The sequence below is a fragment of the Pleurodeles waltl genome, chromosome 3_1, assembly GCF_031143425.1.
Source record: "Pleurodeles waltl isolate 20211129_DDA chromosome 3_1, aPleWal1.hap1.20221129, whole genome shotgun sequence".
Classification (NCBI taxonomy): domain Eukaryota; kingdom Metazoa; phylum Chordata; class Amphibia; order Caudata; family Salamandridae; genus Pleurodeles; species Pleurodeles waltl.
Genome location: NC_090440.1, coordinates 1,319,634,203 through 1,319,647,889, shown reverse-complemented (window position 1 = coordinate 1,319,647,889; position 13,687 = coordinate 1,319,634,203). Strand labels below are relative to the sequence as shown.

The 13,687-nt window shown below is 43.6% G+C and overlaps 1 protein-coding gene across 1 annotated transcript in view; it reads left to right on the top strand.

Annotated features, from left to right (window-relative positions):
* The window catches only part of SLC15A2 (solute carrier family 15 member 2), a 429,960-nt gene that overhangs the window by 181,507 nt on the left and 234,766 nt on the right, over nt 1-13,687 (top strand). The window lies entirely within an intron of this gene.

The following is a 13,687-nucleotide window of genomic DNA, read 5'->3' as shown; positions in this document are numbered from 1 at the left end:
CAGGCACTCCACCCTCCCAGCCCAGGAAGACCCATTCAGTATGCAGATGTGTGCAGGTGTGACTGAGCATCCTGTGTTTGGGGTTGTCTGAGTGAAATGCACAAGGGAGCTGTCAACTAAACTAGCCAGACGTGGATTGTAAGGCACAGAAGCATTTAAGTGCAGAGAAATGCTCACTTTCTAAAAGTGGCATTTGTAAAATAGTAATATTAAATCCAACTTCACCAGTCAGTAGGATGTTGTATTACCATTCTGGCCATACTAAATATGACCTTGTTACTCCTTTCAGATCAGAATCTACCACTCAGACAGTATACGAGGGTAGCCCTATTGCTAGCCTATGAAAGGAGCAGGCCTCACAGCAGTGTAAAACAAATATAGGAGTTTTACACTACCAGAACAAATAACCTTCACAGGTACGTGTCCTGCCTTTTCTCTACATAGCACCCTACCCTATGGGTTACCTAGGGCCTACCTTAAAGGTGACGTATATGTAGAAAAAGGAGAGTTTAAGGCTTGGCAAGTACTTTGAAAAGCCAAGTCGAATTGGCAGTGAAACAGCACACACAGGCCTTGCAATGGCAGGCCTGAGACATGGTTAAGGGGCTGCTTATATGGGTGACACAATCAGTGCTGCAGGCCCTCTAGTAGCATTTAATCAACATGCCCCGGGCACATGTAGTGCACTTTACTAAGGACTTATAAGTTAATTAAATAAGCCAATTGGGTATGAGCCAATGTCACCATGTTTTAAGGGAGAGAGCATATGCACTTTATCAATGATTAGCAGTGGTAAAGTGCACAGAGTCCCAAAACTAGCAAAAACAGTGTCAAAAAGTGGAGGGAGGCAGGCAAAAAGTTCAGGGTGACCACCCTAAGGCTGTCAGGGCCACCAAGAGGGTCCTGAATGCTGCAAGAGATGAGTCCCTAAACAAATTCTACAATACGTGGAAACGGGAGAGCCCCTCATTATGGGCAAATGACAGAAATATGACCAATCATGGTGTAGCTTCTAATAAAGTCACACAGTAATTGGTCATATTTTCTAATATGACCGCTCCCACGCTGTGTTTTAATGTTGGTCCATAAGGACAGTTAAAACTGACTCTCCGCGTTCACAGTCAATCCTTGCGTTGCCACCATGCTGTTTATAGTAGTAAACAGCATGAGTGCCACTCAAGGATTGATGATTGGAGTAAGTAAATCCAGTGCTTGAGGGAAATTAGGTGGCAGTGCTGTGTCCCCCCGACTGGCCAACACAGTACAGGCTGATGGGGCTAACACGGTAAGACACCGGCCCAAACCAATATGATCATAACTTTAGCCCAAGAGTGCAGCCTGCCAAACAAAAGGAATTCCTATGCCCTTCTCAGACAGCCATGGATGAGGTATTTTTTTGTAAATAAAAAAATAGTTGTTTACAGCATGTGGCAGCTCGAAGGGAGGAGGGGAAACACTCTTACCTCCCATAGAAGCAACCACCCTTATTTGACTTGCTAGCAAAATGATAAAGAATCTTTCCTTTTGCACTAAATTGTGTCATAAGGTGCCTGGTTCTATGCCAAAGGGCAGTACATTTCGACCGGTGACATTCCTTTCATACCTTGCAAATATTGCATTTACACTGGCCCTGGAAGCATAGGGTGTTGAGAGGGTGCATGTGCCTCTTCACCTTGTACTACTGTGTATCTGATAAAAAGGGGTATACCATCCCTTCAGATTCAAAAGTGATTTCCTCACTTTTATTATAGATTTTTATTTATAATTAAAAGCTGGGGCGGGAACACAGCCAGAGATAAATGGATTTAATGATTAATTCATGCATCTGATTAACTGTGTCATTTTTACATGTTCTTATAACCAGATAAGGAGCTGTGTTCCCTTCTTAGGCACACCTTTCTGAAGTGCATGAAGGTGTATCTTTCTTCTATTCACACACACTTTAGATGAGAACATAAAGAAGTTGTGGGTAGGACTGCCATAGTGAGGGCTCTTCCTGTCAAAACCCATGGTCCAAAGGAGGCAGTAAAAGGGCACAAACAAATACACCACAGAGGCTTTACATACATCCCCATATTGCTAGGCTGTTTTTAAACATTTGGAATGGTGATTAGTAATAAACCAAAACATTTGCTAAACCAGCTCCAGCACATTTTTGTTTAGGTCCTCTTTTCCATAACTAAAAAGATATACTTACAATTTATTGACATTCAAAGAGCAACTTCATTAGAGCAGTTTGACTAAATATTGGTGGCGCACCAAAAACTCAAAATAACCTCACTGTAAGGACCCCTTTTGGAGCCCACTGGGAGAGCAGAGGATCCTAAAATTATAAAATACTTAGCACCTCTTATAGGCCTCGTAGAAAACTTTAACAACTGGATCCCTACCTCCTTAGATATTCCTCTTCCTGCTAAGATGGTTGTTAGAAGGACTTGTCACAAGACCAAACCTTGGTTTACATCTCAATTGCTCAAATAAAAAAAAAGTGTAAGAAATTAAAAAGAAGGCGGAGAAGAGATTATAGCATCACTTCTAAGATGCAGTATAGAGAAGCGATTAGAGCTTTTCATGTTGGAATTAAATCTGCTCAAGCTACATTTTATAGTTCCAGAATAGAACAATCTGACAATCTGCAAGCTCCCACAAAGAGATCTTTATGATCTTCAACGAACTTACTCTTTCCCCTTCTACTGACATTCTCATAGAGGCCTCCATTGTCCACAGTAATAACTTGGCAGGCTTCTTCCAGAAGAAGATTATTGACATCTGTTCTTCCTTTCCTTCCACTCCTGGTCAAGCAATAGATCGACATCCACATAAGGATCCTCAATGCCCAACGGTCTCTCTCACTTTCTTTCAGCCTGTGACTGAGGCTCTTGTCATCAACTACTTGCATATCATAAAATCGGTATCCCCTCTAGACCACGCTCCACCCCATATGTTAGCTTTGGCCCCCAACATAATCTCTCCCATGCTAAAAAAATATTTTAAATCAATCCTTAATTTCTGGTTCTATACCTCAGCTTCTGAAACATGCTGTAGTTAAACCTTTATTGAAGAAACCTAAACTCCACCGTACGCAGCTGATCAATTATAGTCCTATTGCTCTTCTCCCTATCTTGTCTAAAATAATGGAAAAGCACATCAATAACCAGCTAACTTGCTTCCTTGAAGATCATGAACTTCTGCACCCCTCTCAAATGGGATTTTGACCACAGCAAAGTACAGAGTCAGCTCTACTAGCTGTTATGGAAAATGCCTTCTAACTACTAGATTGTGGTGGACATGCAGCCATCAACTTATTAGATCATAGTGCCACATTTGACATTGTAAATCATAATACCCTTCTTCAAAGACTCTCTGCTATAGGAAATGAAGGTACTGCATTGACTTGTTCTCCTCATTTTTGAAAGACAGAACCTTTTAAGTTCTTGATCGTTCGTTCTTTTCTAACACGTTTTCTCTCACATGCGGTGTTCTGCAGGGCTCCTCCCTGAGTCTTACTCTTTTTAATATTTACCTTTCTCCTTTGGCCAAAATTGTGGAACCTCATGGCCTCTCCCTAATATCATAGGCTGATGATACTCAGTTAGTAGTGTTGCTTTCAAATTCTGGAAATACTGCTCAATCGAATCTCTCATACTGTTTGGCAAAAGTAGCTAAATGGATGACTGCAGTCTAAACTCAAACTCAACAATGGAAAGTCGGAAGTAATGATCATTGGCAACCATGCCCTCCTCAATTCCCCGGTGTCATTTCTGGATGACTTCAAAAATCTTCCACCCCCTTAAGATAATATAAAGAGCTTAGGCTTTTAGTGAGGTAATTCTTTTTCAGTTAAAGCTGCACAGCTTTGGAATTCCCTTCCACTGGAACTCCACCAAGAACACTCAAAACTCTCCTTTCTTAAGAAATTGAAGACATTCTTATTTTCTGTATAGGCAATACCCTGGGTTTATGCTTTGGGTTTTTGACCTTCCTTTCAGCGCTGAAAAGCCTTCAGGTAGCCATGCGCTCTATAAATTTATTAAACTAAACTAAACTAAACTAAACCCTCTTAGACACCCATTGGAAATGGGTATTAGGTACAAGCTGTAACTCCTATGTACAATACATGATAAATTCATTCAGGAGTCAATAGAGTAAGTTTTAGTTATAGTTTTAAAGGTTTATTTTATCATAAGTTTTAAACCCTTTCTTTATCAGTCGTTTGAAGTTTACAGAACATTGCATAAAGTGAGCCCTGCAATTTATCCCTATTCTACTAATTCTAAATCAGTAAAAGTAAAACATTTTAGTCAATGAATAGCAGAAAAAGCAGATTTAAGAAGCAGTCTAGTCCACAAATCTATCAGTGCTCATAAAGAATACTGTAACAGTCTTCTGATAGAGAATAGTCTAGGCAGAAAGAAAATCTATCTGTGTCAAGAGCCCAGAGAGAGAGAGTCTGAGAGCAGGTCTCAAAGTCCTAGCAATAATCTGCTATCTGTTATTTCCCTAGGTCACTTTTTATACATAAATGCAAAAGAAACACAGGATATTATATTTTTTTTATCACAGATATTAAACAGCCAATGAACTACATGGAAACTGGAATGACGAGGTCAGTTTCCACTGGGATTGACATGTTCAACAAATACATTATTACTACAAGATGCATTTTGTTACAATTCTACACAAATTGAAATAGTAAAGCATTTTCCCCCTCGTCTTAATCTCTGAAAGAAAAAACATTTGTGTAAATGTTTTGTAGGAATTATCTTAGATCATGCTTTTCTCATACATCTCCACACTAAAGGCTGTTCATAAAGAAGCATGTTTCAAATTAGTTTAGCAAGCTTTGGAATTCCAAAGCAGGTCAGGCAATGAAAGAAGAATAAAACAATATTATTTTCTTTGGAAGTTTCCATCATGCATAGGCTATGCAAAAGTTATGATAGAAACACTTTTGCTGAATTAAAGCTTATTGGAATTTGTAAACATTAGCGAATCAAGCAAGTCAAGCAAATACAGGCCATGCAAAGTATAGAAAGGAAGGTGTACGTTTAAATGTGGCTTTTGGTTAGGCCTAGTTTTCACTCATATGTGCTACAAACTAAATGAATTTGATTTTCCACTAAAATCTTGAACACCGCTGTGGACCAGCCTACAATTAGTAATGTCAAGGAGGGACCCATTTATGACGCATGTAACTCAGTGTGGGTGAGTCTTAGCTTCTGTTTTAGAAGCATTTCAATTGTGTTTTTTCAGTTTTTTAAATATAATATTGAACTTGTCACAGACTACAAATAGATTGCCACTGCCTTAACTTAGGAGGGCACCCAGCTATATTGTTGAAGAGGGCCCAGTTAACGCTTTTGTGAATTGAACACCGCTGTTCCTGAACAAAAATGGCCTGGAGATGCCACTCACAGATTTTTCAAGAGCAGGAACACTGGACTCAATTTTGGCAGCTAAAATTGCCTTTGTCTTAAGCTATAACTGTAGTAGGGCAATAGTCCATGACCCCCCCACCTTCCTTCCTTCTAAGGAAGTATGAAATGATTCCTCCTGCCAGACCACATTTCCCCTTTCCACCTACTTCACTAATTCAGCATCCAGATCGCACGCACTCTTATTTACTACCTGTTTATCAGAGCAGGTGGCACTTAAGAATCTTAATCTATATGGAACTGAGAATTCTGTGTGGAATTTAACCCATAAAACCGGGTCTGCACAGTAATGCCCCCTTCTGAAGCGAATGAATTGTATAGGTGCAGAGATAGTCGCATTAACAGTAAATTCCAGCCACCAGGTATTTCATCACTGAAATCTGCTGTACTTATAATCAGAGCCTTGGCAGAAATTCTTCTCACACGGTTGTTAGATATGCAAGCTGTTATTCATTGATGAGTCTATTAAGTTTTGGGGAGATCTGTAGGCTTGCTCCAAAGAAGCCCTTTGTAAAATTATCAATTTAAAATAATATTCTTGGGAGAATGGTAAGGGTTTTTTCCAGAGGAAATAATGGCTTGATAATTCACTAATCTGGGAATCTGGGATGAGTAAGGGTGTAGTTGTCTAATTTACATACAAGGCTTTTGGATTAGGTGAGTAGTGGGCTGCCTATCTGAGAAGTGTACACTCCTAATATGAGTAAGGACTTGCACGAGGATGATGACAATAAGGTAAAGGGGTTACACCTGCGCCATTGTGTGTTCCTCACAGAACTCACAGCATTTTCTGCTGAGCAACCACAAAATTATTTCTTGGACTAACCTGCTGCCCTCTACAATACTATACATGATGAGGCAAGTTTCAATAGTACATCAATAAAAAATACTGTTTGATGTCAGCAAATTATTATATGTTCAGAAGACATTCCAGCCAAAAGAGATGAGTGTTTTTAAACTCCTGAAAGCTTGTTTTGAGCTTTAGAAATCATAAAATGAAAAACTGTGAATATATTGAGACTGGGTGATATTCCACCAAACTTACAGTTCTCCTGCCTCATTTAAAATTAGAGAACAAACCAAATTTACACTGGTGGAGTCTCAGGTGGCTCATCTAACATAAATCTGTGAACTGGTAGTCTGTCTGCCACTGGGCCACCAGGTCGTAGTGATGGTCAACCAGCCCTATGAAGGGCAGGGCAACTATCACTAGATTTCCCAGATTGTGGGTGCCAGCTGTGTGTTGCAGGGTCATAATTTTATTTCAAGAAAAAACAAATACCCTCTTATTGTGGCAGGAGGGCCACTGCCGGTAAAGTAGAGGCAATGGCCTTTGCTGACCTGGAGTGTTAACGAGTCACCCATTAGGGTCTAAATCACCTTGCAATTTCTTTTATGAAGAACATATACTTTAAGACAACTTTTTGATACTCCATTGCTGTGACACTTGCCTTTGGCAGTTAAAGTGTCACACAACTCTTTATGTGAACACCTAGATATGTGTTAGGACTATGTACTCCATCTTCAGGCCATATTCATAAAATGTTGTAAGAAATTCGCTCCTGCAGTTTTAAGCATACAGTTGGAATGAATTTTGAACAATCATGTAATTTATTGAGGGTTCTGTGGGTCCTCTAGGCAACTTGTAACTGTCACACATTCCCGAATATAGTTCAGAAATCCATTGTAAATTAAAATTCTCCCTAGTTTAGTCATTTATTCATGTGTAAATGTAGTCAATGTGTTCAAATGTAAATGTGCAGCACAAGTTAATTTGCCATTTATAGCTTTTTTATTTTTCCACACACTGAAGACATTTTTACTCCTAAACCCTCACCAGTTTTGGAGATTGTATCTCCCTTTCCCACCCTGAAAACAGATTCACTGCTGCTTTTTGCGACAACAAATGTGCAAGCTTTTTCAGAGAGGGGCATACCCTGCAAAAGATTAATGAGTACCTACAAACTTGAAAGTTTGTGATTGTTCATCATCTCTTGCAGTTACCACCAGCCAGAAACACCAGTATCCTGCTAGGTATCAAGATTTACCATGCTTCTACTTCTACCATACTTCTAATTCCATCATACTTATAGTGTTGTGGACCCTAAGCCCTCATGCTGCTGATAAAGGTGACACAGACACAGTGGTTGGATTCATAGAACTCACCCCGTGCACGTGCGCCTGGCCCTTTTTATTAGCAGGGTCACCTGACTCGTGACGCCTGTGATGAATGGGTGTGGGGTGAGTGTGGAAGCCAGCCCTCAGCAGTGTGGCTGTTGGAAACACTAGAATGAGTCCAGACGGACTCTAAATCCTTCCCAAACTTTATTTCAAAATAACAACCAAGTCTAACCTGTGGGAGAGAAACAAAAACAATTAAATAAACACTGAGACCCTCATTACGATAATGGCGGTAAATCCTGCCTACCGCCACAGCGACGGCCTCCAAAAGACTGTCACCGTGGCTACCTACCATCTGCCATATTATGACCATAGCCGGAATTCCGCCAGAAGGCTGGCGGAATTTCAGCTATGGTCATGGCAGTGGACGGCGGTAAGGTGTCGCTGCTGCCAGCAGCAGCGCCACGCCAGTAGAATGCCACCAACCGTATCATGACACATGATACGGCCTGGCGGTGTTCCGCTGGCGGTGTTCCGCTGGTGGACACTGCTGCTGGCAGCAGCGCCACGTCCCGTCTCCTGCCGGAGGACCCTCTGCAAGCAGGTAAGTCAGGTGCTCTGGCAGGGGAGGGAGGCTTGGGGTGTTGTGTGTGTGTGTGTGTGTGGGAGTGTGTGTGACTGTTTTGGGTGCGTGCATGTGGGTGTGAGGTGTGTGGACTGTGTGTGTGCATGAATGGGTGTGAATGTGCGTGTATGTTGTTTTGTGTGAATGCGTGTGTGCTAGTATGTATGTCAGTGTGTGTTGATGTGTGTGTGTATGAATGTATGCATGCGTGGGTGAATGAGATAATGCACGAGACCCCCAAAATTGAATTTACCCTGGCAGAAACTAAGGCTGCGATTGCCTCATTGAAATGGGGAAAGGCCCCCGGCCTTGATAAAATACCAGGTGATCTCTACAAGACTAACCCAGATGTTTGGGCCCCATATTTAAACCTCATCTCTAATGCAATAGCTGCAGGAGCACCTGTCCCGAGCTCTTGGTTGGGAGCAGAGATAGTTCCCATCTTTAAGAAAGGCAACCCCTCTAACCCTGTTAACTACCGCCCAATCTCCTTACTCGACAACTTCCAAAAAATCTTTGCAAAGCAAATTTTGTCCTGTCTAGAGGAATGGATCTTGGAAACCAATGCCATTTCTGATCTACAAGCAGGGTTCAGACCAGCAGTCAGTACCATAGACCAGGCACTAAGATTTCTAACAATAAAATGGAAAACTGTAGAAGTAGGAGGGGGTAACCTTTATGTAGTCTTTATCGATCTTAGAGCCGCGTTTGATCTGGTCCCTAGAAATCAGTTATGGCTGACACTAGCCAATATGGGTGTCCCACATGGCCTTTTGAAACTTATCGCCCGACTACATGAGAATACCTATGCCCAAATTAGGAATGGCAAGAATGGTGATCTTACTGAACCAGTGGCTATTGAGAGAGGAGTCAGACAGGGGTGTGTTTTGGCCCCAACCCTTTTTCTTTTATACATAAATAACTGTATCAAGTATTTAGTAAATTGCACAAATGATTCCCCCAAGCAGGCCGGAACCAAAGTCCCTTGCTTACTCTATGCAGATGACACTATTCTCCTGTCTAAATCATCCATGGGAATACAAAATCTGGTTAACCAGTTCGGTGTATACTGCAGAGACCATGGGCTAGACATAAATCTTAAGAAAACCAAACTCATGATATACAGTGCCAGGAAAAAGAAGCTCAGCGTAAATACAAAGATGGATTCAATTCTCTTGGAGAGAGTAACGGAATATGACTATCTGGGCATCAGACTATCTGACAAGGGCGGTTGGGATCCAGCTATAAGGAAAGGGGCACTAACAATCAGCCAAAGATGTGGAGTAATAGGACGTAAAGCTAGCACCGCAATAAGCCCCCCTCTGATCCTCATCTCTGAAATATACAAAGCACAAATCCGTGCCGCTGCCCTGTATGGAGCAGAACTTTGGGGATCTCACAGACAAATGGATACTCTTCAAACCAAAGAAAATAACTTTCTCAGACACATATCCAGACTGGGGAAGGGCACACCAATGCTCCCCCTTAGACTGGACTTGGGTCTAAACAGTATCAAAGACATAGCATATCTAAGACCACTCCTGTACTGGATCAGACTATGGAAAACGGATGAACTCGAACCCTACAGGGCAGCAGTTAAAGAACTATTGCCACCCCGTTATGGATGGGAAAAAGTACGGTGGCTTAGGGAGATGAAAGCAGCATGGACTAAACTGAGTCTATCCCATTACTGGGAGAATCCCGAGATGATTCCTGGCAACGCTAAACGCCTGATCAAAGACCATTATTGGGAAAAGATCCATGAGGAATCTCTCGGCTCAAATGGTTCAGGTCGGCTGACAGCAGAGTTCCTGCTGGTCAAGCATGTACATCTGTCTGAAAGCTTCCTGGACCTCCCTATACCAGCCCGTGCTCGCTCCTTATTACTTCAATTCAGGTACGGAACATTGGCAGTCAACAGCTTCACGGCCGGCTGGTCGACTAATAGCTCTCCATCGGACAAATGTATAAACTGTCACCTATGTAAGGAAACTTCTGAACACGTCCTATTTTTTTGTCCTCTGTACAAATGTCCCCGAGGGAAGTGGATTACCCCTCTGTGCAGAACACTGCTTTCGCCATCTCGCAATAGTGTACTTAGAATATGCAAATATGATACTTCCATACTGATAGTGAGCACTGTTTCTAAATATTTGGCAGCAGCATGGAAAATTCGCAGCAGGATTATTTTAGACCCTAATCCACCAGTCGAAGAGCGGTCTAGCAGCCAGTAAACCAGTATTCTGTCATATTAGCCTGGGACTCTAACTAAAACTGAGACCTATCGAGGATAAAAGATTGTATCCCCGAGTATGTTGTTTAGTGGGTTACCACAACTAAAGTGTTTTACAGCTTACTAACACATATAATTCTACAAATGTTAAGTTGCAACCTATTTGATTAACCTATCCAATAGAACTGACTAATCTAGGGCATCATTTCTCACTGCCCGACTTCTTAACTTTTTTTTAATCTGTGCTATTTTCTGGAGTGTAAATGTCTGATTTTATACAGTGACTCGTTTTACAACAGTTTTTATGTTTTTTAATAATTGATTAGTATTATTTTAGTGTTCAGTATTATGTATAGGGCAAGATTCAGAGACCACCCTGAGTATTTTCCTTTCTTCAATTATTTATGAATTTTTTTTAGGTAGCTGTACGATCCTTTTTTATTCTTCCTTTTACTATGCACTGGTTTATGGTTTTTATTTCTATGTATGTATGTTTACTTCTAAAAATGGCCTAAATTTGGACCGAATAAACTATTGATTGATTGATTGATTGAGTGTATGCACGTGTATGTCTGTGCGTGTAGGTGTGTGTATGTCGGGGGGAAGGAATTCCGTGGCACTGATAGTGCCTACCACCAAGGTTTTCGTGGCAGTAAGATTGCCACGAAAACCATGGCTGTAGGCATGGTCATAATCCCGAGGGTAGGACTGTGACGGGCACCTGGCTGGAGACCCTGGCGGATGGAGTGGTACATTGGTGATTTGGCTTGAGCCAAACCGCCAATGTCATATTTTGGGGAAAGGTACCACCAGCCTGTTGGCAGTACCTTTCTCCAAAATAACTCCGTCAGCCAGGCTCATAATGAGGGCCTGAGTCTCTTGAGGCAGTCCACCGGACATGCTGCATGGAACAGGTGGAGCTAGAGCACTCAGTGTCATGGCATGCCTATTTCATTTAAACAGACTGCCCTGGACACAAATGGCTTTGTAGATGAAGTCCGGATACCTCAGTCGCCTCTCCACGACATTATAGTTCACCTGGGGACTATCGGTCCTGTCCTGCCTGGGCTCACTCTGTTGGAGTCTATTTACAAAGTTTGATGCTGGTGCATCAGGAGCAGTGAAGAGTCCACTTCAAGGATCTCTGGGAAGGCATTCAGGCTCCAGGGATGGCACACCTCCACCGACTGAGGATCACCTGGATGAAAAGGTGTCATCCTTGAAGGCCTTGGTGCATCCTAACATCCGCTGGTAGAGGAGCTTCAGGCTTCCTTCTCATGCCAGAACTCCATCAGACAGAAGTCTCCTTGAGTCCCTTTGGCGGGCTGCCACGGGATCATGTGGACTGTGCTGGGCCTATCACAGGCCGAGCGGAGGCGTCGCTGAGGAACTGCCAACAGGACCACATCCAAGTCGCACTTGGAGGAACAAGGGTGGTTGTCACATGGTCAGTGTGCTCTGGCCGTCACGACTCAGGTGCTCTGGCCTTTGTACAATAGTCTTCCATCCATGATCTCAGTGCTTTCCTGTGCCTATCTTGGAGCTTCCTCAGAGACATGTCTCTCGGCGGGATTCCCCTCTCACCAGAATTCCCTTGAGTCCCTTGCCTGTGGATTGCCAAGGATCTGTGTGGGCTGTGCAGGCCGTCGGAAGGCTGCGTCGCACCAAGGGGGTAACTGTGGAACTTCGAACAGAGCCACATCCAAGCCTTATGCAACCCTAAGGGTGGCTGATCCAAATGTTTGAGTATGCTCTCTTCGGCAGGTGGGGGCTCACGGCAGGTTTCTATGTGGTCAGCCTCTCATGGTTCCAGTGATGCCTTGTCTACTGCTGGTCTTGTTGCTGACTTTGGCTCCACTCTGGGCGTGCTTTACTCCTTAGATGGTTAAGGTGATGCACCTGGTAAGGATGATGATTTTACCATTTGTTTCTTTAGTTCAACAGATTGCGGTGTTGTTCTTGGAGAAGGAATGACTTTAGGGACATCTCGGGCATGTGCATTTCATGTATGGCGTGTGCAGTTGGCAGCAAGGATGCCGTTGATCTCAAGCAGCCAGTGACAGGTGGCAGGACTGTTGCACTGGGAAGCATGTTCACACATGCTGGCGGCTTACAGTTGATCAACCTGCACAGCTGTCTCCAGTGACAACTGCTCACCCGGTGGCTGACTTGTGGTGACAAATGCCCTCTCCCATGCTGGCACGAGTTCTCAGTCCTGTCGCTTTTCTCCCTTTCTCTTGTGTACCTGTGGTGTTCCTGATCTTCCATGTGACCGGTCTGTCACACCCTTCTCTGATTCTTCACGTCATGGCGTTGTGCCATGTTCCTCTCTCCTCTCCTTTTTCTTCTTGATTTGGCGTTGCACCATAGGTCGCATGTTGCACCACATGGACCTTTCGCTGGTGATGTGTTACACCTCAGATGGTGCATCATCTTCTGTTGCAACCTCTCACAGGCTTAGTCCTCTCAGTAGGACTTGATCCACTCTCTTTGCAGACCTCTCGCAGGTCTGTTCCATTCCGGGATATTCTTGGTGGTCCGCTCCCTGACTGGAGGGTCACCATCTCCTTCTTCCCATCTTCACTCGAGGGCACAGTACTTGTGCCTCAAGACTGCCCTGTCACAGCGCTTGCTTCTGCCTCTGTTTGCTTGACAGGGTTGGTCACTTCTCCTGACCTGCTCAATGATGGGCCAGAGGTGATCATCTTGTGCTGCAGTGTGGTCGGCTGGTGCGGCCTCTTCCCACTTGGCATTGGGCAGATGAGGGCAGTCTGTCTCTCGGGCTCCTGCCTGTGCTGTTAGGTTCGCAAGTGCGGCCCTCTGAGCACCTCTGTCATTGTGTCACTGTCCTTTTTCCAAGATGCCTTTTTTGCTGGTGCTGGTCATGCCTGTTCTCTGGGCCTGCAGTGGTGGCCATGTACTGCTAGGGGCGTGCAGCACTGTCTTTCTGGTTGCGGTGGTGTCAAATAGCCGCTAGGGGCTGCGTGTGCATCGCACTTTCTACTTGTGCCCATAAGTAAGGCTTGCTGCCTACTTAGGCATCATGGCATTGGCTTTTGCTGGAGTATTGCCAGCTTTCCACACTGGGTTGGGCCTCTTGTGATTTTTAGCAGTCTTTCCTCTCCTACAACAAAAGGTGGCAGACGGGGGGTGGCGTACAGTGCTCCATGCACCTGTCTCAGCAAGAGTACCTCCCCTGCACTGGACTGATTCTCTTTTATTTCTGTGGAGGGGGTGCGCTTGTTGGGTGAATGGGAAGGGGCACACTATGCT